The 23,658-nt window shown below is 44.0% G+C and overlaps 1 protein-coding gene and 1 pseudogene across 2 annotated transcripts in view; both read right to left on the bottom strand.

Annotated features, from left to right (window-relative positions):
• Nucleotides 1–23,658, bottom strand: part of ARHGEF25 (Rho guanine nucleotide exchange factor 25) — a 378,058-nt gene that overhangs the window by 278,480 nt on the left and 75,920 nt on the right. The gene's annotated exons all lie outside the window — the stretch shown is intronic.
• Nucleotides 2,624–2,802, bottom strand: LOC120996699 (annotated as a pseudogene).

Raw genomic sequence — 23,658 nt, 5'->3', positions numbered from 1 at the left:
TATCTCAGGAATAGTACGTGCTAGAGAGCTGAGACCGGTCTAAAACCTTCCCAGACACCTGATGTACCTGTGTGCCAAATTTCGTGATTGTAAATGCAATGGTGCAAATTCCTTTAGTGGACATACATACACACATACACTCAGCTTTTTTTATTAGAGACTAGCTGAAGGACCCGGCTTCGCTCGGGTATATTTAATCTATTTCATTTATTGTTTGTGTGTGTCGTTAAAAGATATCAACACTATCCACTATAACAGTGACATCTACAGCACCCCGCCCCTTAACAGTGACCTCCACAGTGCCCCGTCCCTTAAAATTGGACCTCCACAGCAGCCCACCCCCTTAATTTTGACCTTTACAGCAGCCTTCCCCTTTAACAATGAGTTTCAAAGCACACCACCCCCTTGACAGTGACCTCCACAGGGGCCCACCCCCTTAACAGTGGCTTTTACAGCAATCTTCCCCTTAACACTAACCTCCATAGCGGACCATCCCCTTAACTGTGACCTCCACAGCAACCTGCCCCTATGGTGGCCAGAGGTCCAGTTTTAGGCTGGACAGTCCGGCTTTCAGACTCCCTGTCCTCCATATGGCTCAGGGCCTGGATGGACACAAGGATGTCCTTTTGAACAGCTCACTCTTAGACAGCAGCACAGTGCTGTTTGAGTGTGAGCTGCAGGGAGAAAGTCACCATCCCTCCCACCCCTGCAGCTGACAGAAGTTGTTGATTTTTAACTTCATTTTTTCAATTCCTGTCGGCTAAGGAGTGGGAGGGGGCATGGCCTAACTGGATCAGGGGTGTGGCTTAGTGGGACCTGGGGGCGGGGTTTTAAGTTCGTCTTTTGAGGGTGGACACATTGTGGCAGGGGGCATGTCTGGGCTCCTTCCTGCAAGAGTGACACCCCTCTGGGCACCTTACTGGCTCATTTGCATACCAAATAAACTGGATTTTCAGAGGATAAAAGCATCTATTGCTGGAACAAAGGCACATCTTGAAATAAGGTACTAAGTGCTATTAGGCCATGGCTTTACTTCAATAGCGATTATCCTGATGACAGTTTCCTTTAAAGCTCACCTACAGCAGTGAAGAAAAATGGCTGGGTTGTTATAGACACCTGTAGTAAAACTATGTATGTGGAGGCTAACGGGAGCGAGCTTCTATTGGCTGATAAGGGTCATGTGACCAAGCTTCTATTTACTAATGCATTTTTTGGGGAATATCTCAGGAACGGTACGTCCTAGAGAGCTGAGACCTGGTCTAAAACTTTCCCGAACACCTGATGTACCTGTGTGCCAAATTTCGTGATTGTAAATGCGACGGTTTCGGATTCCTTTAGCGGACATACATACACACACACATACACTCAGCTTTATATAATATATATATATATATATATATATATATATACACACAGTCAGGTCCATAAATATTGGGACATCAACACAATTGGAACATTTTGGGCTCTATACACCACCACAATGGATTTGAAATGAAACAAACAAGATGTGCTTTAACTGCAGACTGTCAGCTTTACTTTGAGGGTATTTACATCCAAATCAGGTGAACGGTGTAGGAATTACAACAGTTTGCATATGTGCCTCCCACTTGTTAAGGAACCAAAAGTAATGGGACGATTGGCTTCTCGGCTGTTCGATGGCCAGGTGTGTGTTATTCCCTCATTATCCCAATTACAATGAGCATATAAAAGGTCCAGAGTTCAGGGGACGTAACAGGGATTAAACTGATAGGAATAGTACTACTTAACACACTACTCATATCTGGTGGCACAGTAAATTGCACAGCACATGCGCAGTGCCCCAAATTGGAAGTAGGAGGACCAACCAAGCATCTTTTTCCTTCTCCCGGTTCCTAAAATCTATTTCATACACCGGCCCCTGATAGGGGACGTAACAGGGATTAAACTGATAGGAATAGTACTACTTAACACACCTAATTATAATAATAATAATAATAATAATAATAGGGGACGTAACAGGGATTAAACTGATAGGAATAGTACTACTTAACACACCACTTATATCTGGTGGCACAGTACATTGCACGGCACATGCGCAGTGCCCCAAATTGGAAGTAGGAGGACCAACCAAGCATCTTTTTCCCTGTTACGTCCCCTATCAGGGGACGTGTATGGAATAGATTTTAGGAACCGGGAGATGGAAAAAGATGCTTGGTCGGTCCTCCTACTTCCAATTTGGGGCACTGCGCATGCGCCGTGCAATGTACTGTGCCACCAGATATGAGTGGTGTGTTTAAGTAGTACTATTCCTAGCTGGTGGCACAGTACATTGCACGGCGAACGCGCAGTGCCCCAAATTGGAAGTTGGAGGACCGACCAAGCATCTTTTTCCATCTCCCGGTTCCTAAAATCTATTCCATACACGTCGACGTAACAGGGATTAAACTGATAGGAATAGTACTACTTAAACACACCACTCAAATTGGGATTGCACAGTACATTACACGGCGCACGCGCAGTGCCCCAAATTGGAAGTAAGAGGACCGACCAAGCATCTTTTTCCATCTCTCGGTTCCTAAAATCTATTCCATACACGTCCCCTGATAGGAATAGTACTACTTAAACACACCACTCATATCTGGTGGCACAGTACATTGCAAGGCGTACGTGCAGTGCCCCAAATTGGAAGTAAGAGGACCGAGCAAGCATATTTTTCCATCTCCCGGTTCCTAAAATCTTTTCCATACACCGGCCCCTGATAGGAGACAAAACAGAGATTAAACTGTTAAGAACAGATTTTTTTTAATAAAAAAAAAAAGAGGACAGACTCTGCGGAGCTGGGTATTTTTTGGCCGCGTTACTGAATGCTCATTCACAATGGCTGTAGGCTCATGCGTCCTTTTGCGGAGGTGACAAACCTGGTCAGTCAAACCCAAGGCAACATCATCGACCTCATCCTATATGCGTTTTTTCTGGAGCATGCCCTGCGAAGAGTGCTGGATCAGGCCGTAGATGAGCAGGAAGAGTAAGAGTTGTGGTCACCATCACCACCAGAAGCAGCCTTGTCGTCGTCGATTGCTGGACCTGCGGCAACGCAGAGAGAGGAGTCTGAAGAAGAGGAGTCAGAGGAGGAAGGTGGCTTTGAGGAGGTGGAAGACCAACCACAGCAGGCGTCCCAGGGGGCTTGTTGTCACCTTTCGGGGACCCTTGGTGTTGTATGTGGTTGGGTGGAGGAAGAGACCTTCAATGACGTCAGTGAGGACAAGGAACGGGACATGGCTAGCTTGGTATCCAACCTTGTGCAAATGGGGAGTTTGTGGTTGTGCAAATGGACTGTTTGCGGTTGTTTGCGGTGAGTTAAACGGGGAGTTTGGTCTGTCACTGTGAAGAGGGCGTAACCCTTAGGCTGGGCGTTGCGGGAAAATGTGTGGGTGCGTTGCGGGAACACCCGCGATTTTTCCGCGCGTGTGCAAAACATTGCAATGCCTTTTGCACGTGCGTGAGGAAAATCGCGCATGTTTGGTACCCAAACCCGAACTTCTTCACAGAAGAATCAATGTTCTGTAGATTGTATTATTTTCCCTTATAACATGGTTATAAGGGAAAATAATAGCATTCTGAATACAGAATGCAAAGTAAAATAGCGCTGGAGGGGTTAAAAAATAAATAAAAAATAATTTAACTCACCTTAGTCCACTTGATCGCGGCCCGGCATCTCCTTCTGTCTCCTTTGTTGAATAGGACCTGTGGTGAGCATTAAGTACAGTTACAGGAACTTTGATGACGTCACTCCGGTCATCACATGATCCATCACCATGGTAAAAGATCATGTGACGTTCCATGTGATGACCGGAGTGATGTCATCAAAGGTCCTGTAACTGTACTTAATGCTCACCACAGGTCCTATTCAATAAAGGAGACAGAAGGAGATGCCGGCTACGCGATCAAGTGGACTAAGGTGAGTTAATTTTTTTATTTATTTTTTTAACCCCCTCCAGCCCTATTTTACTTTGCATTCTGTATTCAGAATGCTATTATTTTCCCTTATAACCATGTTATAAGGGAAAATAATAATGATCGGGTCTCCATCCAGATCGTCTCCTAGCAACCGTGCGTGAAAATCGCACCGCATCTGCACTTGCTTGCGGATGCTTGCGATTTTCACGCAACCCCATTCACCTCTATGGGGCCTGCGTTGCGTGAAAAACGCAGCATATAGAGCATGCTGCGATTTTCACGCAACGCATAAGTGAAGCATTAAAATCACCGCTCATCTGAACTGCCCCATAGAAATGAATGGGTCGGTATTCAGTGCGGGTGCAATGCGTTCACCTCACGCATCGCATCCGCGCGGAATACTCGCCCGTGTGAAAGGGGCCTTATACTACCTGATCGATACAACATCATACCTGATGTTTTAAAGCACGTTATTCCAAACAATTTAGGAATGTTAGGTGATTTATGCCCTTTATGCATTAAAACCCGACTCTGCGTCAACTGTGTAATTTTCCATGGGAGTTTTGCCATGGATCCCCCTCCGGCATGCCACAGTCCAGGTGTTAGTCCCCTTGAAACAACTTTTCCATCACTATTGTGGCCAGAAAGAGTCCCTGTGGGTTTTAAAATTCGCCTGCCTATTGAAGTCTATGGCGGTTTGCCCGATTCACCCGTTCGCAAACATTTGCGGAAATTCGCGTTCGCCATTCGCGAACGGAAAATTTTATGTTCGCGACATCTCTAAAAACTACTGTGGTGGATGACCAAAGAATTCTTTCCCTGGTTAAGAAAACACCCTTCACAACAGTTGGCCAGATCAAGAACACTCTCCAGGAGGTAGGTGTATGTGTGTCAAAGTAAACAATCAAGAGAAGACTTCACCAGAGTGAATACAGAGGGTTCGCCACAAGATGTAAAACATTGGTGAGCCTCAAAAACAGGAAGGCCAGATTAGAGTTTGCCAAACGACATCTAAAAAAGCCTTCACAGTTCTGGAACAACATCCTATGGACAGATGAGACCAAGATCAACTTGTACCAGAGTGATGGGAAGAGAAGAGTATAGAGAAGGAAAGGAACTGCTCATGATCCTAAGCATGTCATGGTGTGGGCATGTATGGCTGCCAATGGAACTGGTTCTCTTGTCTTTATTGATGATGTGACTGCTGACAAAAGCAGCAGGATGAATGCTGAAGTGTTTCAGGCAATATTATCTGCTCATATTCAGCCAAATGCTTCAGAACTCATTGGACGGCGCTTCACAGTGCACATGGACAATGACCCAAAGCATACTGCAAAAGCAACCAAAGAGTTTTTTAAGGGAAAGAAGTGGAATGTTATGCAATGTCCAAGTCAATCACCTGACCTGAATCCGATTGAGCATGCATTTCACTTGCTGAAGACAAAACTGAAAGGAAAATGCCCCAAGAACAAGTAGGAACTGAAGACAGTTGCAGTAGAGGCCTGGCAGAGCATCACCACAAATGAAACCCAGCGTCTGGTGATGTCTATGCGTTCCAGACTTCAGGCTGTAATTGACTGCAAAGGATTTGCAATCAAGTATTAAAAAGTGAAAGTTTGATTTATGATTATTATTATTATTCTGTCCGATTACTTTTGGTTCCTTAACAAGTGGGAGGCACATATGCGAACTGTTGTAATTCCTACACCGTTCACCTGATTTGGATGTACAGTACAGACCAAAAGTTTGGACACACCTTCTCATTCAAAGAGTTTTATTTATTTTCATGACTATGAAAATTGTAGATTCACACTGAAGGCATCAAAACTATAAATTAACACATGTGGAATTATAAACATAACAAACAAGTGTGAAACAACTGAAACTATGTCATATTCTAGGTTCTTCAAAGTAGCCACCTTTTGCTTTGATTACTGCTTTGCACACTCTTGGCATTCTCTTGATGAGCTTCAAGAGTTAGTCCCCTGAAATGGTTTTCACTTCACAGGTGTGCCCTGTCAGGTTTAATAAGTGGGATTTCTTGCCTTATAAATGGGGTTGGGACCATCAGTTGCGTTGAGGAGAAGTCAGGTGGATACACAGCTGATACTCCTACTGTTAGAATTTGTATTATGGCAAGAAAAAAGCAGCTAAGTAAAGAAAAACGAGTGGCCATCATTACTTTAAGAAATGAAGGTCAGTCAGTCAGCCGAAAAATTGGGAAAACTTTGAAAGTAAGGGCTATTTGACCATGAAGGAGAGTGATGGGGTGCTGCGCCAGATGACCTGGCCTCCACAGTCACCGGACCTGAACCCAATCCAGATGGTTTGGGGTGAAATGGACCGCAGAGTGAAGGCAAAAGGGCCAACAAGTGCTAAGCATCTCTGGGAACTCCTTCAAGACTGTTGGAAGACCATTTCAGGGGACTACCTCTTGAAGCTCATCAAGAGAATGCCAAGAGTGTGCAAAGCAGTAATCAAAGCAAAAGGTGGCTACTTTGAAGAACCTAGAATATGACATATTTTCAGTTGTTTCACACTTGTTTGTTATGTATATAATTCCACATGTGTTAATTCATAGTTTTGATGCCTTCATAGTCATGAAAATAAAGAAAACTCTTTGAATGAGAAGGTGTGTCAAACTTTTGGTCTGTACTGTAAATACCCTCAAATTAAAGCTGACAGTCTGCAGTTAAAGTGCATCTTGTTCGTTTCATTTCAAATCCATTGTGGTGGTGTATAGAGCCAAAAATTTTAGAATTGTGTCAATGTCCCAATATTTATGGACCTGACTGTATATAAGCTGCATATTATAAAAGCTTCATATTTGTGGTAGGCAGGGTAAGCGGACGCAGAACAGAGGCAAAACAGGTTCGTAAATCTAAATGTCAGTGTTTATTCACACAAAAGGCAAAAGAAAAACAACTCATTACAGTCTTGGTGTTAATTCAAACAATGAAAAAGTCCATAGAACAGACACGTCACCTTGCTAGCCATTTTATATCCCGGCAGTCCACAGCAGGTTTAGGGGGCCTGTTTCTCAGCGTGCGGCTCTCAACCCTCCAGCACAGCACCATGCTTCATATCCCAAAACAGAGACTCCGCTGCTGAGCCCAGCTGCCTATTTAAAGGACAGCCAGGTGCTGCCAAAACCCAGATCGGCACTTAAACTCAGGTCCGGTATTTGATCTCACCTGGCTGGAAATCAGCCCAGCCGCCCATGTTGGGAGGAAAATACCTGCCTTCCCAAACAAAACCCCTTGCTATGTCACAATATATACACTCACCTAAAGAATTATTAGGAACACCATACTAATAAGGTGTTGGACCCCCTTTTGCCTTCAGAACTGCCTTAATTCTACGTGGCATTGATTCAACAAGGTGCTGATAGCATTCTTTAGAAATGTTGGCCCATATTGATAGGATAGCATCTTGCAGTTGATGGAGATTTGAGGGATGCACATCCAGGCACGAAGCTCCCGTTCCACCACATCCCAAAGATGCTCTATTGGGTTGAGATCTGGTGACTGTGGGGGCCATTTTAGTACAGTGAACTCATTGTCATGTTCAAGAAACCAATTTGAAATGATTCGAGCTTTGTGACATGGTGCATTATCCTGCTGGAAGTAGCCATCAGAGGATGGATACATGTTCTCATTCTGTTTACGCCAAATTTGGACTCTACCATTTGAATGTCTCAACAGAAATCGAGACTCATCAGACCAGGCAACATTTTTCCAGTCTTCAACAGTCCAATTTTGGTGAGCTTGTGCAAATTGTAGCCTCTTTTTCCTATTTGTAGTGGAGATGAGTGGTACCCGGTGGGGTCTTCTGCTGTTGTAGCCCATCCGCCTCAAGGTTGTGCGTGTTGTGGCTTCATAAATGGTTTGCTGCATACCTCGGTTGTAACGAGTGGTTATTTCAGTCAACGTTGCTCTTCTATCAGCTTGAATCAGTCGGCCCATTCTCCTCTGACCTCTAGCATCCACAAGGCATTTTTGCCCACAGGACTGCCGCATACTGGATGTTTTTCCCTTTTCACACCATTCTTTGTAAACCCTAGAAATGGTTGTGCGTGAAAATCCCAGTAACTGAGCAGATTGTGAAATACTCAGACCGGCCCATCTGGCACCAGCAACCATGCCACGCACAAAATTGCTTAAATCACCTTTCTTTCCCATTCTGACATTCAGTTTGGAGTTCAGGAGATTGTCTTGACCAGGACCACACCCCTAAATGCATTGAAGCAACTGCCATGTGATTGGTTGACTAGATAATTGCATTAATGAGAAATAGAACAGGTGTTCCGCATAATTCTAAAAAAATAAAGGAAACACTTAAACAACACAATGTACCTCCAAGTCAATCACACTTCTGTGAAATCAAACTGTCCGCTTAGGAAGCAACACTGAGTGACAATCAATTTCACATGCTGTTGTGCAAATGAGATAGACAACAGGTGGAAATTATAGGCAATTAGCAAGACACCCCCAATAAAGGAGTGGTTCTGCAGGTGGTGACCACAGACCACTTCTCAGTTCCTATGCTTCCTGGCTGATGTTTTGGTCACTTTTGAATGCTGGCGGTGCTTTCACTCTAGTGGTAGCATGAGACGGAATCTACAACCCACACAAGTGGCTCAGGTAGTGCAGCTTATCCAGGATGGCACATCAATGCGAGCTGTGGCAAGAAGGTTTGCTGTGTCTGTCAGCGTAGTGTCCAGAGCATGGAGGTGCTACCAGGAGACAGGCCAGTACATCAGGAAACGTGGAGGAGGCCGTAGGAGGGCAACAACCCAGCAGCAGGACCGCTACCTCCGCCTTTCTGCAAGGACGAACAGGAGGAGCACTGCCAGAGACCTGCAAAATGACCTCCAGCAGGCCACAAATGTGCAGGTGTCTGCTCAAACGGTCAGAAACTGACTCCATGAGGGTGATATGAGGGCCCGACATCCACAGGTGGGGGTTGTGCTTACAGCCCAACACCGTGCAGGACGTTTGGCATTTGCCAGAGAACACCAAGATTGGCAAATTCGCCACTGGCGACCTGTGCTCTTCACAGATGAAAGCAGGTTCACACTGAGCACATGTGACAGACGTGACAGAGTCTTGAGACGCTGTGGAGAACGTTCTGCTGCCTGCAACATCCTCCAGCATGACCAGTTTGGCATTGGGTCAGTAATGGTGTGGGGTGGCATTTCTTTGGAGGGCCGCACAGCCCTTTATGTGCTCGCCAGAGGTAGCCTAACTGCCATTAGGTACCGAGATGAGATCCTCAGACCCCTTGTGAGACCATATGCTGGTGCGGTTGGCCCTGGGTTCCTCCTAATGCAAGACAATGCTAGACCTCATGTGGCTGGAGTGTGTCAGCAGTTCCTGCAAGACGAAGGCATTGATGCTATGGACTGGCCCGCCCGTTCCCCACACCTGAATCCATTTGAGCACATCTGGGACATCATGTCTCGCTCTATCCACCAACGTCACATTGCACCACAGACTGTCCAGGAGTTGGCAGATGCTTTAGTCCAGGTCTGGGAGGAGATCCCTCAGGAGACCGTCCGCCACCTCATCAGGAGCATGCACAGGCGTTGTAGGGAGGTCATACAGGCACGTGGAGGCCACACACATTACTGAGCCTCATTTTGACTTGTTTTAAGGACATTACATCAAAGTTGGATCAGCCTGTAGTGTGTTTTTCCACTTTAATTTTGAGTGTGACTCCAAATCCAGACCTCCATGGGTTGAAAAATTTGATTTCCATTTTTTTTTTTTTTGTGTGTGATTTTGTTGTCAGCACATTCAACTATGTAAAGAACAAAGTATTTCAGAAGAATATTTCATTAACTCAGATCTATGATGTGTTATTTTTGTGTTCCCTTTATTTTTTCGAGCAGTATATATATATATATATATATATATATATATTATACAATATTTGTAACTGTAGATTCTCTAGTATTCGATAAAGAGGGAGGCGGAGCCAAGCACCCCAGTATCCTTTTACATAAATTTTTGTGGTTGAGTGAAAACTGAAAGTTATTCTTTTTTAAACAGTGACATGGAAAATTAAAAAAAAATCACCAAAAATGCTTTTAAAATATGGTTAACATTAAAGCTTGATTGAAACAGGTGTTTGTCTGATGACACATTCCCTTTAATTGCTTTAATTGCAGTCATATACAAGTGTACATATTCTGGATATTTTTTAGAGGTTGTCAAATATGTTTTTATTTATTATTTTTTGATGTCTCATATACATTACTCACAAAAAGTTAGGAATATTTGGCTTGTAAGTGAAATTTCAGGATGAACCTAAAATGCACTTTAACCTTTACAGGTTAACTTAATGTGACCTTTTCTAAACTTTTGAAAGCACATGTCCTACTGTTCAATGTTTCAGTACTTTTTGCACAACTTGCTGTTCTCTAACAAGGAGCTTAATGGCAAAATTCACAACAGGTGTTTAATTCAATTAAATGACCCAGTTCAATTAGAACTGGTATTTAAACAGTCCTCTTCATCACGCTGTTCATATTTTGACATCATGAGACCAAAACGACACGTAACAATTGATCAACAGTACCTCGCCATTGCGAGGCTTCAAGCAGGATGTTCTCAGACGGAAGTGGCCACTGAGCTTAGCGTGTCACAGAGTGTCATCAGCAGATTGCAGCAGAGATACAGAGAGACTGGAAGAGTTACAGAAAGGCATAGAAGTGGGCGTCCTTTGGCCACATCCCACACTGATGACTACTTTACTGTGAACAATGCCTTGTGGAACTGCATGATGAATGCCACACAACTCCAGGCACATTTAAGGGAGGTGAGAGGCACCCAAGTGTCATGTCAGACCATTCAAAACCATTTACAACAGCGTGGTCTGCGTGCTAGACGACCTGCAAGGGTACCTGACCACAGGCATCATCGTCTTGCATGGGCCAGGGAGTATCTACACTGGACATGGGACCAGTGGGCCTCAGGGCTGTTCACTGATGAAAGTCGATTCTCAGTGATCAGAAATGATGGCCGCCAACGATGTTGGAGACGTCAAGGAGAGCACTTTGCATCAGCCACTGTTTGCCTTTGGTGGTGGTGGTTTTACAGTGTGGGCAGGTGTGTCTAGTCAATACAGATCTGCTCTGTACTTTGTGAATGGTGCAGTGACAAGCCCATGTAGCTGGCCAGCTAAGACCTGTCTTAGGTTGCTAACATAGCGTATATGTTTATACAGCTAGACCTGCCAATAACCTTAATACAGTTCCTATGTTTGTGTGTTAAAGACAAAAGCAGAGTTATTTACAGTGACTTCATGTTTGGATGTCATATAACTGTTATATATATTGTGTTCACAGAAGCAGAAAAGATAATATGCCTTTAGCATTCATTATATGGATGTGAGGTAAGCTTAATGACACAGCAGAAACAACAGAAAGCATAGAGTTAAACTGTTGTTGCTGGGCAGGAGTCTAGACCAATCACAGCCAGCCTTACACACAGCAAGAGTTTTGACCAATCACAGCCAGCCTCACACGCCTGTGTGGGAAATCCCCCTAGCAGGAGCTGCTAGAATCATTACACCAGAGGAGAGAAGCTGAACAGACATTCACTCCACTAAGAGCTGTGTTTTATGGAAGCAGAGAGGCCAAAATAGGTATTTAGAACAGTTATATAATGTTCCTATTGTTAATGTAATGATTAGAACTGTATACTGAACCAGTTATATATGTGTTTTTACTTACAGTTCCACCAATTGCAAACAAGCAAATTCAAATTCCAAATTGCATACAACCATCCCTGATCATACTCAACCAATCTGCAAATAGTTACTGCTAACTGCATACTGCAAATTGTGACCAATTTCAGCAAGTAGAACTATTAGTTAGACCTCAGAAATACCTCTCAGAGAGATCATAAAGTGCTTAAATAACTTAAAGTGAGAGTACAGATACTGAAGAGAGAAATATATCCACCATTTAATGTTGAATGACAAGATTGAACAGTTGAACTACCATCTTATGCATACCGCCATTTTATGAATCTTTATGCAACAAGTGTTTTGTAGATGGACTATCTGCTGCGGAGGCGGTAGTGTTATATGAAGAAAAGTTGAAGTTAATAAAGAAGTTATTTCAAGCATTTGGTGTGCTCTTTAAACCTACTGTTTCCATAGAACGGCGCTAGAGGAATTACAGAGTAACAAACAGTCTGGTTAGACTAAAAGTCAGATATCATATTTCTTCTAATGCCACAGCACAAAAGGCAATTTATAGTGCTGCGACTAATTTTTAGCATTGGACGCAAATGTTCAAATTGCGAATATTAATCGCGAATATCAGCACTTCGAGAATTTGCGAATATTTAAAATATAGTGATATATATTCGGATTTTCAAATATTCTAGAATTTTTTTTCATCAGTAACTTTCCTTCTTGCTTGTAGGCCAATTAGAAGGCTGCAATGTCTTTGTCTGAGCTTAGCAACACCCCTAGCAACCAATAGGAAAGTTACCTACCCCTTACTATATGAGAACCTCCCCAGCAGCCATTTTCTGTAGTTTTTTGCAGTTCTGAGAGATAGAGAAGCGTCATTGCTGTGCTCTGTGCTTTCCACACTACATTAGATAGTTAGATAGCATATATATATTATACAGATAGTTAGTGGGAGATCAGTGTAGGTTAGATCCTGATATAGTGTAGATCAGGCATCCTCAAACTGCGGCCCTCCAGCTGTTGCAAAACTACAACTCCCAGCATGCCCAAACAGCCTACAGGTATCAGCCTACAGCAGGGCATTGTGGGAGTTGTAGTTTTACAACAGCTGGAGGGCCGCAGTTTGAGGATGCCTGGTGTAGATGTTGCAGCGCAGTGTGTTAGGTAGTGTGATAGGTTCTGCTGTCCAATCCATACATTCATGCAGACCTGCTAAAATGTGGTGTCACGTATTGCGCCAAAATATTTGCATCATTTGTGCCGATTAGCGCAATCGCAAATATATTGGAGCACTCTAACTGCATATAAAGCCAATTTTAATGTTCTGCCTTTCCAACCATTTTCTCCAGTCTCAGGAAACTTCTAGCAGCTTGGAAAATGTAGCAAAAGTGACCCAAGCCTGTATTTCGCGCGCATTACGCGAATATTACATTGCCGATTTTTCGCAATCAAGAAAATAATCTTGAATTCGCGAATATATGATGAATATTCGCCCAAATATTCATGAAATGTCGCAAATTCGAATATAGCCCCTGCCGCTCATCACTACTAATTTTATCTTCATGGATGGCAATGCACCAGCTCATCGAGGTCACATCATTAGGGGATGGCTGGGATACCTCAAATGGAGTGGCCCGCACTTTCTCCAGACCTAAATCCCATTGAAAACCTATGGGATCAGCTGAGTCGCCGTGTAGAGGTTCGTAACTCTATATCCCAGAACCTCAATGACCTGAGGGCCGCCCTAAAGAGTGGGATGCCATGCCTCAGCAGACAATAAGTCTACTTGTGAACAGCATGAGACGCCGTTTTTCAAGCAGTAATTGATGGGGGTATACCCACCACTGTTGTTGGTTCTTGTTTCAATAAATTATTTGAGATGAGAAAATCACCATTGTATGCTTTTACTGAAATACCCTACTTTCATGAAATATCACAGTAGCGTGAACATTTTCAATAAATTTCACCGGAAAGCCAAATATCCCTAAGGCCTCTTTCACACGGGCGAGTTTTTTCGCGCGGGTGCAATGCGTGAGGTGAACGCTTTGCACCCGCATTGAATCCGGACCCATTCATTTCTATGAGGCTGTGCACATGAGCGGTGATTTTCACGCATCACTTGTGCGTTGCGTGTAAATCGCAGCAAGCTCTATATTGTGCGTTTTTCACGCAACGCAGGCCCCATAGAAGTGAATGTAGCTGTGTGAAAATCGCAAGCATCCGCAATCAAGTGCGGATGCAGTGCGATTTTCACGCATGGTTGCTAAGGAGACGATCGGAATGGGGACCCGATCTTTATTATTTTCCCTTATAACATGGTTATAAGGGAAAACAATTGCATTCTTAATACAGAATGCTTAGTATAATAGGGATGGAGGGACTTAAAAAAAATAATATAATAATTAAACTCACCTTATCCACTTGTTTGCGCAGCCCGACTTCTCTTTTTTCTTCTTCTTTGATGACCTGGGAGAAAAGGACCTTTGGTGATGTCACTGTGCTCATCACATGGTCCATCACATGATCCATCACCATGGAAAAGAAGCCGGGCTGTGCGAACAAGTGGATAAGGTGAGTTTAATTTTTTTATTTTCTATTTTTAACCCCTCCATCTCTATTTTACTAAGCATTCTGTATTAAGAATGCTATTATTTTCCCTTATAACCATGTTATAAGGGAAAATAATAAAATCTACACAACATCTAACCCAAACCCGAACTTCTGTGAAGAAGTCCGGGTTCGGGTCTGGGTACCAAACATGCCGATTTTTCTCACGCCCGTGCAAAACGCATTAAAGCAGTAGGGCTATCGTTGGAAAATCGTGGAGAAACTAAACAGTTCTGTCTGTTGTGCAGTGGATGGAGCTGGTTGACCTATTAAGTTCAATACGGTGCAGTCGCCAGCTACATTCACTGCATAAAGGACAGAGCTGTTTAGTTCCTGCCTCAGAGCTACTGCAGAACAGGTGATCAGTAGGGGTGTGGGATGTCAGACCCTCGCTTATTACATACTGATGGCCTTCCCTGATAGACCAACACATGCAAAGGTTGTACAACCCCTTTAACCCCTTAAGGACTCAGCCCTATTTCACCTTAAGGACTTGGCCATTTTTTGCAAATCTGACCAGTGTCACTTTAAGTGCTCATAACTTTAAAACACTTTGACTTATCCAGGCCATTCTGAGATTTTTTTTCCGTCACATATTGTACTTCATGACACTGGTAAAATGAAGTCAAAAAAATAAAAAAATTTCGATAAAAAAATACATAATTTACCCAAAATTTAGAAAAATTTGCAAATTTCAAAGTTTCAGTTTCTCTACTTCTGTAATACATAGTAATACACCCAAAAATTGTGATGACTTTACATTCCCCATATGTCTACTTCATGTTTGAATTATTTTGGGAATGATATTTAATTTTTTGGGGATGTTACAAGGCTTAGAAGTAAATCTTGAAATTTTTCAGAAATTTACAAAAACCCAATTATTAGGGACCACTACAGGTCTGAAGTCACTTTGCGAGGCTTACATAATAGAAACCGCCCAAAAATGACCCCATTCTATAAACTACACCCCTCAAGGTATTCAAAACTGATTTTACAAACTTTGTTAACCCTTTAGGTGTTGCACAAGAGTTATTGGCAAATGGGGATGAAATTTGAGAATTTCATTTTTTTGCCTAATTTTCAATTTTAACCCATTTTTCAACTAACAAAGCAAGGGTTAACAGCCAATCAAGACTGTATCTTTATTGCCCTGACTCTGCCGTTTACAGAAACACCCCATATGTGGCCGTAAACTACTGTACGGCCACACAGCGGGGCGTAGAGTGAAAGGTGCGCCGTATGGTTTTTGGAAGCCAGATTTTGCTGGACTGTTTTTTTGACACCATGTTCCATTTGAAGCCCCCCTGATGCACCCCTAGAGTAGAAACTCCATAAAAGTGACCCCATCTAAGAAACTACACCCCTCAAGGTATTCAAAACTGATTTGACAAACTTTGTTAACCCTTTAGGTGTTGCACAAGATTTAATGGAAAATAGAGATACAATTTCAAAATTTCACTTTTTTGGCAGATTTTCCATTTTAATATATTTTTTCCAGTTACAAAGCAAGGGTTAACAGCCAAACAAAACTCATTATTTATGGCCCTAATTCTGTAGTTTACAGAAACACCCCATATGTGGTCGTAAACTGCTGTACGGGCACACGGCAGGGCGCAGAAGGAAAGGAATGCCATACGGTTTTTGGAAGGCAGATTTTGCTGGACTGTTTTTTTTTTACACCATGTCCCATTTGAAGCCCCCCTGATGCACCCCTAGAGTAGAAACTCCAAAAAAGTGACCCCATTTTAGAAACTACGGGATAGGGTGGCAGTTTTGTTGGTACTAGTTTAGGGTACATATGATTTTCGGTTGCTCTATATTACACTTTTAGTGCAGCAAGGTAACAAGAAATAGCTTTTTTGGCACTTTTTTTTTGTTATTTACAACATTCATCTGACAGGTTAGATAATGTGGTATTTTTATAGAGCAGGTTGTCACGGATGCGGTGATACCTAATATGTATACAATTTTTTTTATTTATGTAAGTTTTATACAATGACTTCATTTTTAAAACCAAAAAAATGTTTTAGTGTCTCCATAGTCTAAGAGCCATAGTTTTTTCAGTTTTTGGGGAGATTATCTTAAGTAGGGTCTCATTTTTTGCAGGATGAGATGACGGTTTGATTGGCACTATTTTGGGGTGCATATGACTTTTTGATCGCTTGCTATTACACTTTTTGTGACATAAGATGACAAAAAATGGCTTTTTTTACACTGTTTTTATTTTTATTTTTTTACGGTGGTCACCTGAGGGGTTAGGTCATGTGATATTTTTATAGAGTCGGTCGATACGGACGCGGCGATACCTAATATGCATACTTTATTTTTATTTATGTAAGTTTTACACAATGATTTCATTGTTGAAACAAAAAAAAAATCATGTTTTAGTGTTTCCATAGTCTAAGGCCTCATGCACACGACCGTTGTGTGCATCCGAGGCCGATGTGCCGTTTTCCGTTTTTTTTCGCGGACCCATTGACTTTCAATGGGTCCGTGGAAAAAACGGAAAATGCACCGTTTGGCAGCCGCATCCGTGAGCCGTGTTTCCTGGCCGTGAAAAAAATATGACCTGTCCTATTTTTTTCACGGCCAACGGTTCACGGACCCATTCAAGTCAATGGGTCCGTGAAAGGACACGGATGCACACAAGATTGGCATCCGTGTCCGTGATCCGTGGCCGTAGGTTAGTTTTTATACAGACGGATCCGAAGATCCGTCTGCATAAAAGCTTTTTCAAAGCTGAGTTTTCACTTCGTGAAAACTCAGAACCGACAGTATATTCTAACACAGAAGCGTTCCCATGGTGATGGGGACGCTTCTAGTTAGAATACACTACAAACTGTGTACAAAACTGCCCCCTGCTGCCTGGCAGCACCCGATCTCTTACAGGGGGCCGTGATCAGCACAATTAACCCCTTCAGGTGCGGCACCTGAAGGGGTTAATTGTGCTGATCACGGCCCCCTGTAAGAGATCAGGGCTGCCAGGCAGCAGGGGGCAGACCCTCCCCCCCCCCTCCCCAGTTTGAATATCATTGGTGGCCAGTGCGGCCCCCCCCCTCCCTCTATTGTAATATTTCGTTGGTGGCACAGTGTGCGCCCCCCCCCCTCCCTCCCGCTATTGTAATAATTCGTTGGTGGCACAGTGTGCGCCCCCCATCGGCCCCCCCTCCCTCTATAGCATTAACAACATTGGTGGCCAGTGTGCGGCCTCCCATCTCTCCCCCCCCCCCCATCATTGGTGGCAGCGGAGTTCCGATCGGAGTCCCAGTTTAATCGCTGGGGCTCCGATCGGTAACCATGGCAACTGGGACGCTACTACAGTCCTGGTTGCCATGGTTACTTAGCAATAGTACAATAGTAGAAGATTCATACTTACCTGCTCCAGGCTGCTGCTGCGATGTTCGTGTCCGGCCGGGAGCTCCACCTACTGGTAAGTGACAGGTCTGTGCGGCGCATTGCTAAATGAACTGTCACTTACTAGTAGGAGGAGCTCCCGGCCGGACACGAACCTCGCAGCTCCCAGGTAAGTATGAATCTTTACTATTGTACTATTGCTAGTAACCCGCTGCCACCAATGATCGGGGGGGGGGGAGATGGGAGGCCGCACACTAGCCACCAATGTTGTTAATGCTATAGAGGGAGGGGGGGCCAATGGGGGGCGCACACTGTGCCACCAACGATTTATTACAATAGAGGGAGGAAGGGGGGGGGGGGGCACACTGTGCCACCAACGAATTATTACAATAGAGGGAGGAGGGGGGGGCCGCACTGGCCACCAATGATATTCAAACTGGGGAGGGGGGGTCTGCCCCCTGCTGCCTGGCAGCCCTGATCTCTTACAGGGGGATATGATAGTACAATTAACCCCTTCAGGTGCGGCACCTAAGGGGTTAATTGTGCTGATCACGGCCCCCTGTAAGAGATCGGATGCTGCTAGGCAGCAGGGGGCAGTCATGTACACAGTTTGTAGTATATTCTAACTAGAAGCGTCCCCATCACCATGGGAACGCCTCTGTGTTAGAATATACTGTCGGAAATGAGGTTTCACGATCTCACTCATATCCGACAGTATATTCTAACATAGAGGCGTTCCCATGGTGATGGGGACGCTTCAAGTTAAAATATACCATCGGATTGGAGAAAACTCCGATCTGATGGTATAAAAGGGACTCCAGACTTTACATTGAAAGTCAATGGGGACGGATCCGTTTGAAATGGCACCATATTGTGTCAACGTCAAACGGATCCGTCCCCATTGACTTGCATTGTAATTCAGGACGGATCCGTTTGGCTCCGCACGGCCAGGCGGACACCAAAACGACTTTTTTTTCATGTCCGTGGATCCTCCAAAAATCAAGGAAGACCCACGGACGAAAAAACGGTCACGGATCACGGGAAAACGGAACCCCGTTTTGCGGACCGCAAAAAAATACGGTCGTGTGCATGAGGCCTAAGAGTCATAGTTTTTTTCAGTTTTTGGGCGATTATCTTGGGTAGGGTATGATTTTTGCGGGATGAGATGGCGGTTTGATTGGTACTATTTTGGCGTACATGCGACTTTTTTGATCACTTTTATTACCTTTTTTGGGAAGTAAGGTGGGCAAAATTTCCATTTTCTCATAGTTTTTTTTTTTTTTTTATGGCGTTCACCGTGCGGGGAAAGTAACATGACCGTTTTATAGATCAGGTCGTTACGGACGTGGCGATACCTAATATGTGTAGTGTATTTTTTATTTTATTTTTATTCAGTAAAAAATGTGTTTTTTTTTTCTTAACTTTTTTCACTTTTTTTTGCATTTTTTTGACCCAGACCCACTTGGTTCTTGAAGATCCAATGGGTCTGATGTCTGTATAATACAGTACAGTACACTATATAGGGTTCTGTACTGTATTTTACTTACACTGAACAGATCTATGCTTTTAGCATAGATCTGTTCAGCACCATGGACAGCAGGTCGTCTGAGAAGGCGTCCTGTTGCCATGGGAACCTTCCCTGTCTGCCACAACTTCGCAGACGGGGAAGGGTGAGCACGGGGCTGGCAGGGGGCTGTCGGGGGTCTCTCTCCATCTCCATCGGGGGGCTGCAAAGGCACAGCAGTCCCCCGATGGGAGAGGGAGGGAGCTCCCTGACCGATGACAGTTAACCTTTTCCATACAGCGGTCCGTACGGACCGCGGTATGGAAAGGGTTAAACGGCTGACATCTGCACAGATGTCAGCCGTTTATACCAGGGTGCCAGCAATGTGCTGGCACCCTGGTATACCCACTGTACACCAACGATTATTCAAGGGGAGGCGGGCGGGGGATCGCGATCCCGTCTGCCGCACCGCCCGCCTCCCGCACCGCCCGCAACCCTCCCCCTGCACCTCCCACCAGGCTAAAATCACTCAGGGGTGCAGGGGGGGGGATACAGATATATTTTAGGAATACTAAAGTTTCTGATCCCGGGGATCAGAAACTGCATAAATCGCAGCAAACCGCAGGTCTGAATTGACCTGCGGTTTGCGGCGATCGCCGATGACCCCCCCCCCGGCGTCACATGACCCCCCCTGGCGTTGTGACAGGATGCCGGCTGAATGATTTCAGCCGGCATCCCGTTGCGATTAACCCCCGCGGCGCCGGAATATCTATTTAAAGTTAGGACGTACCGGTACGCCCTGAGTCCTTAAGGGGTTAAGGACACGGCTCGCATTAGTCTCTCACTTTCTGTGGTGTACAAGTGGATTTGTTAATCAACATGTTATAATAAAGTCAAAATGGATATTTACCCAAGCTCTTTACTGAAATCTTTGCCAGTCACTGGAGACTCAGGGAACACATACAAAGGCAAGTTGATGGCCCTACTCAGGGGAGTGCACTCTGGCCACAATTGACATAGATGGCACGCTACTATTTTGGGGAGGTGTCACACATGATGTTTTAGGAAAAATGTTTTCCCTGTTTTTTTTGCTGTATTTTTTAGGCAAAAAATGCCGCCGCCAGATTTTAGCTGTATGGTTACAGGGAAATATGAAACACGGTACAAACAGTATATTTTTGGGGCATTTTTCTCTCAATTTTAGTGCATTTTTTCAGTCATTGACATTTAAGGGCCCATCCACACAGTGGAATTTGCCCCTGGAATTTTGGCACGGACACCACCACTAAATTCTGATGTGGCCGTGTGGTGTCTTATTCCCATTGTTTTCAATGTTAGTCAGAGCTGCATTTTTCGGGCTGGTGGTTTAAAATCAAAACCACACCAAGAATGGATATGTCCCTTCTTGGCGCAGTGTGTGGACCGCTACCAATTAAAGGCGTGGCAATTGTCTTCTTGTGGCTTAGCTAAGCCCTGAGCATGTCCGCAGCATCTAAAGTGAACAAACACCACAGAGTTTGACAGTGTCAGAATTTACTGTGTAAAAGTACCCTATGTCAGTAAAACAGCAGATTCCAGGAATTCTATAGGAAAAAATCACTTGGAAAAAATGCCTGACAAAAAGTTAGTATAAAAAAGCCACCCTTGAAAAGCATTTTTTACAAGCCCAAAAAAGCCACAAATAAATTGTGTGGAGCAGGCCTAAAACAGATTCCATCCACTTTCCAGTTTAAATTTATTGGAACATTCAAAAAGGCTTTTAACCGAAGTGTGCAATTAAACACAGCGTGTCTCATACTTCTGCTGTTTTGCAATAACTGGCAGCATCTCCGAAATGTGATAGAATATACAACAGGCTCGCACAATCACCCCATGTAATTTTAGTAATTAAGCTCCAGGTCATATTACAGGCTGCGAAGTAACCAAACCAATAGCACCTGAGGCTCCGCTACCAAGTAACTATCCACAAAGGTGCATGATACAATTTTAGGAACCAACCTCGTGGCTTTATCTGAGCAGTCCTATAAACTGTTTTACGTGAGGATCTAATGATTGTGTAATGCTGTACTAGCATCATTTCTAATTTCCATAACAGGAACCAGTTTCCGTTGACCTTTAAAGGGGTTTTCCCAGATTACAGGGGAGGGGAGTATAGTGTGTTTTATCTTAAAAATGTGTTTTGTTGTTTGTTTGTTTTTTATTTAGGATTTTCGAAAATCCACAGCAAAATCACCAAAAGTTGGGGATTGTTGTAGATTCAATGGGGAAAATTCACAAGGAACCTTTGAAAATTCCAAATCAGAAATTGACTTGCTGCAGATTTGTGTGTGGATGAGATTTGTGTAAATCTCATCCACTTTGCTGGTATAGTTCAGAGGCTCACTGGCCATAGACCCCACAGGGAAGTTTCCCGGTCGGCAAATGCCCAGGGGGCCACTCAAGCCCCCATCTCTGCCACTGGCCACGTACATAATGATCTGATGCGCTCTCTAATTAACGCTGGGAGCATTAGGTACTCATGTACCTGGTCAACGGCTGCAGATGCCCTTCTGAATTCAACTGTATGGCTGACCTCAGGATAGTGATAGAGTCGAATAGAGTGCATGGCTCCCTGCCCTGCTGTGCACCCTTTTTAGGCAGTGTACAAATGGCATAAGAGGGCATAAGAACACAGGTGTCTCAGTCTGCAGTCTGCAAAAGGTCGGTGGCCTGCACCCCAGAAGGTGGCTTAGAAAATGTATTATATTTTTTTCTTTCCTTGGCCACTTGGGGAGCATACTGCTGGGGGGCGCCATAGGGGTCATTAGTATAGGAAGTCCAGGCAGCATGCTGAAGGTAATGGCTGGTTTGGTCTCCTGCTCCAGACAATTGGAAGAGGAGGACAGAACATAGCAGCTATTGTTGACCACCAGAGATAGACAGCTTCTGGAACAGTAGATTGCGCTGCACTGTGGTATTTGGTGCTGCTGGTACAGTATTTTGTGCTGCACTGTGATACTAATGACCCTGTCTACTTGTGTTGGCCCACATTCTATCAATCTGGACCTGCTTATAACATGGAGCCACTTTTTTCCCAGGCCACTTTCAATTCCCAATCCGTCCCTGCTGGTACTATAATCCAGTGTGGATTTTCTATTTTGTGTGAACAAGTCCTGATGTGCAGTTAAATGATTATTTCATAATTATCAACCCCGCTTTTAGTATCTAAACACCTCCAGGAACATCTAGTCTAAGCTCATATCAGGCAGGATGTTTTCTGGGTGGTGACCATTTTTGGAGCGTAGAGGAAAGTAACTTGAGGGTGTTGGCTCCTGAGAACTGAGCAAGGTATTGATTAATAACAGTGTGTAGGGGGCAGATAAGACGCAAAGCCTAATTTGTTTAGTTTAGAGTGATTATTTGGTCGCCCTAAGTGAAGTGTAGGCATAGGTTTCTTCTGATTTATGAGCCTATTTATTTCTCATTGTTTATACAGCATCAACTTACTTCACAGAGCTGTATACAGATTATCCCTTGGGGGTTCACTTTGTCATTTGCACATAGTACTAAATGCCTTCAATAGTACTAAATGCCTTCTTCTCTCCTACCTCCTTCTTTCCTCTCCTCTTATCACCTTATCCCACAATCGCCTCCAAGATTTCTCCCGTGCATCCCCCATTCACTGGAACTCGCTACCCCAACATATCAGACTCTCACCTACAGTGGAATCCTTCAAAAGAAACCTAAAAACTCACCTCTTCAGACAAGCCCACAACCAGTGACCCTGCTGCCTCTATGCCGCCATGACCAACTTTACCCTCTCCTACTGTGTCCTTCTCCCATACCATGTAGATTGTAAGCCCTCACGGGCAGGGCCCTCTCTCCTTCTGTACCAGTTTGTAACTTGTCTTGTTCATGCTTAGTGCAATTGTCTGTATTATGTATGTATACCCCTTCTCATATGTACAGCGCCATGGAATGAATGGCGCTTTAATAATAAATAATAATAATAATAGTACAATTTTCAGGTTTTGCCATTTTAAACCTGCTTCTCTCTTTTAAATAGCTACAATATTGTATTAGCCTCTAACACAGTCTCTAAGTCAAGGACATGTTCCCCGGGCCACAGTATAGTAAATAGGAACTCTTAAAGATGGTCATACACATTAGATATAAGTTGTCCTAAGTAACCAGCCAATTTCAGCAGGGTCGGTCAACAATATTATGTACTGGGGAAGCTCTTCGGAGAACGAAGGTTTGCTAAATTGTTGGCTTTGAACATTTGATCTGTTGGATTTTTTTGTTTCCACAGGAAGTACACTGCTGCCAGAACGTTCTGGCACTACCTAATTCCATTGTTCCCAGGTGGATAGACAGCTTAAAGGGATAAAGGCGTATTACCCAGCCCGATGTGGCTGACGCTTGTCGGGAGGGAAGCGTTCCCTCCCGGCAATTGCCTGCTTGCTAGCGGAGTAGACTGCTGCTATTACATGCAGCGATCTCCTCCGCAGCATGAGGATCACTATGTCATCGCTTATTCCCATGCAATGGCATAACTAGAAATGACTGGG

This window comes from Bufo bufo, chromosome 3, assembly GCF_905171765.1.
Source record: "Bufo bufo chromosome 3, aBufBuf1.1, whole genome shotgun sequence".
In the NCBI taxonomy this organism is placed as follows: Eukaryota; Metazoa; Chordata; class Amphibia; order Anura; family Bufonidae; genus Bufo; species Bufo bufo.
This window is presented reverse-complemented; position numbering and strand designations above follow the sequence as displayed.